Source organism: Helianthus annuus, chromosome 9, assembly GCF_002127325.2.
Source record: "Helianthus annuus cultivar XRQ/B chromosome 9, HanXRQr2.0-SUNRISE, whole genome shotgun sequence".
NCBI lineage: Eukaryota > Viridiplantae > Streptophyta > Magnoliopsida > Asterales > Asteraceae > Helianthus > Helianthus annuus.
The window spans coordinates 11,031,714-11,038,128 of record NC_035441.2 but is presented as its reverse complement, the minus strand read 5'-3'; positions in this window follow the sequence as shown (position 1 = coordinate 11,038,128).

The window sequence follows — 6,415 nt, the reverse complement described above, 5'->3', positions numbered from 1 at the left end:
ACGGCAGGCCCCACTCCTTAAGAAAATGAAAGTTGCAACACCTGGTTGCACTTACAAAGAATTTCTTGCTTGTAAACCAGCTGAATTTGCAGGCAATGAAGGGGCAACTGCGACACTGCGTTGGTTAGAGAAAACCGAAGCAGTAATTATGATAAGTAAATGTGCTGAAGAAGACAAGGTTATGTATGCGTCGCATCTTTTTAAAGAAGGGACGCTAGAATGGTGGAATACGATACTTCATGCCAAAGGAAGAAATATGGCTTATGCCATGAATTGGGAAGAATTTAAGCAGTTAATGGAAAGAAAATTCTGTCCCGAGTATGAAAAGGAACAAATGGCAAATAAGTTCCTGAGTCATCGCATGGTGGGTGTAGACTGTCGAGGATATACTTCGACATTCTTCGAATATGCGAGAGTGGTACCAACCCTGGCTTCGCCAGAACCGGTGCTTATTTCCCGTTATATATGGGGATTAATTGGAGAGATCCGTAATATCGTTAAAGCTGCGAGACCTTGCACTATTGACGATGCAGTAGAATTAGCTAACACCCTAACTGATGAACTGGTACGCATAAGGGAAGAAAATCGGAAGAAAGAGTTAGCTCAGAAAATTACCCAAGGATTTCATATGGGTAATAATAACAATGCTAAGAAAAGAGGAACTGGGCAATCCTCAAATCCGCCTTTCTGCAGGAATTGCAGAAAGAAACATTTTGGAAGATGCAATGTAACCTGCAACTTTTGCAAAGTTGTAGGACATCGTGAAGAAGACTGCAGAAAGAAAACAAGGGTCTGCTATAACTGTGGAGAAACTGGGCATTTCAAATCAAAATGCCCTAAGTTAGCCAAACCAATAGACAACAAAGCCAAGACGGCCGACAGAGCTACTAAAAAGAATGCCAGAGCATTCCAGCTGACCACTCAAGAAGCAGAACTCATTCCAGATGTGATAGCTGGTACGTTCCTAGTTCACGACGTGTTTGCAAAAGTATTATTTGACTCTGGTGCAAACCAAAGTTTTATTAATACCTCATTCTGCCAAACTCTTAATTTACCATTGACCAATCTTTGGCAGATTTTTATAGTCGAAACGGCAGATGGAAATTCTGTTAAAATAGATAAGGTCTTGCAAGAAGGAAAAATAGAACTCTTAGGCCATAAGTTTTCTGCAAACCTGTTACCTATGAAATTAGCCGGATTCGATGTAGTGTTAGGAATGGATTGGTTAGTAACCAACCATGCAAGAATTCTCTGTGATAAAAATTCCGTAGAAATCCATACACCTACAAGAGAAGTAATTTTAATCACCGGAAATAAACCTCGAAAGCCACTGACATTCATTTCAGTAATGAAGTTGGCTAGTTATTCAAGAAAACAAGAAGTAGTGTATATGATTTCAGTAATCATTAACACAAAAAGTAAGGAACTTAAGGAAATCCCAGTAGTCTCAGAATATTCTGATGTATTCCCAGAAGAACTACCTGGATTACCACCTGATAGGGAAGTAGAGTTTAGGATTCATCTAATTCCTGGAACTACACCGATAGCCAAAGAACCTTACCGGCTAGCACCCACTGAAATGCTAGAATTGAAAAAGCAGTTAGATGAATTACTAAGCAAAGGATTTATACAACCAAGTTCATCCCCTTGGGGAGCCCCGGTGTTATTTGTGAAAAAGAAAGATGGATCGATGAGAATGTGTATCGATTATAGGGAACTGAATAAAGTTACAATTAAGAATCGATACCGATTACCTAAGATTGACGATCTTTTTTATCAACTTCAGGGAGCTAGGTATTTTTCTAAGATAGACCTACGCTCCGGATACCATCAGTTGAAAGTACAAGAGGAAGACATACCTAAAACTGCTTTCAGAACTAGGTATGGTCATTATGAGTTTACAGTCATGCCCTTCAGACTAACAAATGCTCCTGCAGCATTCATGGACATGATGAATTGGATTTGTAAACCATACTTGGATAAGTTCATAATTGTTTTCATCGACGATATACTTATTTATTCCAAAAGTCAGGAAGAACATTGTGAGCACCTACATGCACTCTTAACTTTGTTAAGAAAGGAAAAGCTTTACGCCAAATTCTCGAAGTGTGAATTCTGGCTGCAAGAAGTGCAATTCTTAGGACATGTGGTAAATCACGAAGGTATTCACGTAGATCCTTCTAAAATAGAAGCAATCACCAAATGGAAGGTTCCGCAAACAGCTATGAAAATTAGAAGCTTTCTAGGTTTAGCTGGATACTACAGACGATTTATTAAGGATTTTTCTAAGACAGTTGTACCCTTGACTAAACTAACCTGTAAAGCAGTTAAGTTTGAATGGGGACCTAGACAAGAAGAAGCTTTTAAGATTTTAAAGCAAAGGTTGACAAATGCTCCAATTTTAGCCTTGCCAGAAGGAACTGAAGATTTGAAGTATATTGTGATGCTTCAAAATTGGGATTTGGATGTGTGCTAATGCAACGCAAGAAGGTAATTGCTTATGCCTCTAGACAATTGAAGAAGCACGAGGAAAATTATACGACTCATGATTTAGAATTAGGAGCTATAATTTTTGCCCTTAAGATCTGGAGACATTATCTGTATGGCAGTAAGTTTACTGTTTATACAGATCATAAAAGTCTAAGGTATATATTTGGACAGAAAGAGTTGAATATGAGACAAAGGAGATGGATGGAAATCCTGAGTGACTACGACTGTGATATCCAATATCACGAAGGAAAAGCAAACATAGTCGCTGATGCTCTAAGTCGTAAGTATCATGAAAAGCAAAAGCAAGTCCATGCTCTTAGATTAAATCTGCAATTTGATTTAATGGAACAATTAAAGAAAATTCAAGAAACAGCAATTGAAGATGATGCTGAAGGAATGAAAGGACGAATAAAAGAGTTAGAACAAGGAAATGATGGAATTTGGAGATTCCATAAGAAAAGAATTTGGGTACCAAATGTTGGTGCATGGAATGTCTGTTGACTTCGTCTGCATTAATTCTTAGGTCAAGTTAGGTCAAAGTAGGAGCTTGAGAGTCAAATTATGAGGTTTAGCTTATTTGTACATTAGGTTTCGCTCATGTGGTCATCAGGTAGGTTTCCCTTATATGTCACATGAGGTTTTGCTTATATGGCAGTCCATATGAGCGAAACCTGTTGCCCTATAAATAACTGATGTGTTTACTCAGTCTGTACGTTGGAGCGAAACCTTGTCATGCTTTGTGTAACTAAACTCTGTCAAAATTGATTCAGAAAGCATAAATAGAGAAGGAATTGAAAAGGAAAAGCTGTGTAACTTCATGTGCATTGATTCCGCCTTTGTATCTGAAGATGAACGTTCTCAACTGACTATTTAGGGTCGGAAACCGGTCCAACAAGTGGTATCAGAGCTCAGGACGAGGAGTTCATACTACTACAGCTTCATTCTACCAGATTCTCTCATTTCTACTCACTTTCTCTCATACTTTTTCGATTTGAACTGGTTCCTACGGTTGAAATGGCCTGATTTTTTAGTATAACGTGTGAAACATACAATTAACAAACCCTAGAAAGATTCAGATTAAAATTCGGACTAAAACATGGTGAAAATTGGTTAAAACCTAGTTTCGCTTATTCAGACAATAGTAGGGTTTCGCTCGAAATACCTAGTTTCGCTCGAAATCACTAGTTTCGCTCATACGAACCATAAGGTTTCGCTCATACGGACTTGGTATTTTGCTCATAGTGACATCTTGCTGGTTTCGCTCATACGAACAATTTTAGTTTCGCTCATACGGACATTTCACTTTCGCTCATACGGACAACTCTGGTTTCGCTTTTCTGTCACCTTGCGTATTTCGCTTTTGTGACACTGAGATTTCACTTATCTGTCACTTTCAAGCTGATTTCGCTTATTTGTCATCGTTGTTCAAAAATCTCGAAAATATTTCTAAGTGTTTGCTGATTTTGCAGGTACAATCAAGATGGATGACATATTCTTGAACCCGTTTAGCGACATGTACGCATTTACTGGAAATTTCAGAAATGATGATACTTCGTCAAGCAATACGAATGAGAATCGACCGAATGCGAAGAAAAAAGTTAACGGAAGCTTGGAAATCTGAAAGTGCCTTCGGAACATTCAATAAACCTCCAAAGCTAATGGCTATTGAGGAATATAGTCGGTGGTCAAGAAAGTTTGAAGATTAGTTGATGGCATTTTCATTTCCCAGCTGGAAAAGTCTGAAAAACAGTTATGAACATGGAAACAAAAATGGTGAAACTTTAACATCAGTTGAGGAGATCGAATCATTTGTGGCTGAGCAAAAATGTGTGGCATTGTTATTTCAGTCCGTCAGGGAAGACATAATTTCCTTGATCGATTATTCAAATGCAAAAGATCTCTGGAAGAAGCTAGGAACAAAATGTTTAGGAAGTTCAGAAATTGTGAGAAACAAAAGAAAACTTCTTAGAAAAGAGTTTGATCTTTTTGGATGTTTAAAGAACGAGTCAGTTTGTAAAATGATAAAAAGGTTTGGTCATCTGAAGCTGGAATTAGCAAGACATGATATCATATATCCTGAGGATGAGCTTATCGACAAATTGTTTGATTCGTTGCCAGACGAGATGGATTGGAGATATTATGCGTTGATGCTAAAGAATACCATCAAGGATCCAGAAAAGTTGACTTTAGATTTGCTGATTGAGAAACTCGAGAGTCACGAGCTGGAACTTAAGAAGACATTCAAAGTCAATCACTTATCTTATCAACAGAATTTGGATTTGTATTATCCAAAGAGCATGATGCCAAAAGCAACTTCTCCCAAAACTGCGTTTTCTGCTGACAATGTGTCCACAGCATGCAAAGAAAGTCAAAGTAGTCAAAGCAGTGGAAATCACAGTGGTTATCACAGTGGATCTTCATCATCTGTAAGTCATTCTGATGCAAAGAATCGTTTTCAATGCAACATCACAATAGTGTTAAAGAATGCTCAGAATTTCGATGAGGAGTCGGCTAAGCAGCAGATGGTCTTCTTGGCGTCGGTGTTAGAATCTTATGAAAGCCTTGTAGCTGGGAAGATAGGCAACACCAATCTGACGAAAGAAGATTATGATCAGATTGATCCGGAGGAAATGGAGCTGATCAATATTCGTTGGTGTATAGCCAGTGCTGTTCGTCGAGCACAGCGTTTTATGGAAATTACCGGCAGGAAAACAATCGGTGGTCCATCTACCAAGCTGGGGTTCGATAAATCCAAAGTGACATGCTTCAAGTGTAAGCAGAAAGGTCACTTCAAGCGAGAATGCAGAAACACATATGCTGACGAGTCGGAGAATCCTTTCAAAGAGGATTACTACAAGAAGGCAATTTATCACCAGAATAAATCTGAGCCGCCTAGATTGAAGCAAGGTGAAGACAACAGAGAGAAATCTAGAGCTCTTGCGGTGATTTATGATGATGAAGGGTATGATTGGAGCAAAGAGGTTCTACCGGAAGAAGATGCGGTTGGTTACGCGTTCATGGCGAAAAACGAACCTATTCCTTGGAAAGATAACATAACTGAAGAGCAGAAGTATAGATACAGAAAAATGTTGGCTGAAAACAGAATAATTAGAATTTCTGGTATCTATCTAGAAGCGAAGAGAGTGAGAAGATGGGATCCGGATAGGGAGTGTTATCTTGACCCCTATGGAAATATTGCAGTTGATGACAAAACTCTTGATCTGGAAGCCATAATCAAGGAGTTCAAAGATGAGGATGAGTATTGGCAGAATAAATGGTGGGGAACTGGAGACGAGAAAGAGAAAGAAGAGAAAGAGAAAAAGGAGAAAGAAGAGATAGAGAAATCAAAGAAGATTGATACTGGGGTTATTGACACAACGTAGGAGTTGACTGCTGAGAACCTGGGAATAATGGCTGACAAAGTGCTGGCTGCTAAAGCACTTGAGGTAGACTCTAACTCCGTGTCTGAGTCAAAAAGCCAGGTCAGTTCAAACTTGTCAACAAATGCGTCAGGTAAACAAATTGATGGAAATGTTGATTGCAAAAATTGCAACAAAGAGTGCAAATTTTGTAATACAGTCACGTATCTCAACGGTAAGAAAGTTGAAGATCTGACAGCTAAGGTCAGAAGCATTGAGAATCAAATTCTCGATCGTGACAAAAGAGTTAAAGCTTCAACTGAACGGATAAGAGAATTAACTAGCCAAATTGAAAATGATAAAATTGATCATGAAAAAGTTAAAAAGGAAAATGAAAAATTAATTCTTGAAAACCGTCAGATTTCTGAGAAGTTTGAAAAACTCAAAAGCACAATGAAAGATAATGATCATTGAAATGGTAAAACTTATAAAGAAAATGTTCAACTTAAAGCTGTGCTTAGGGTAAAAGAAGAATCAATCAACCAACAACTGGATGAAATTGCTAA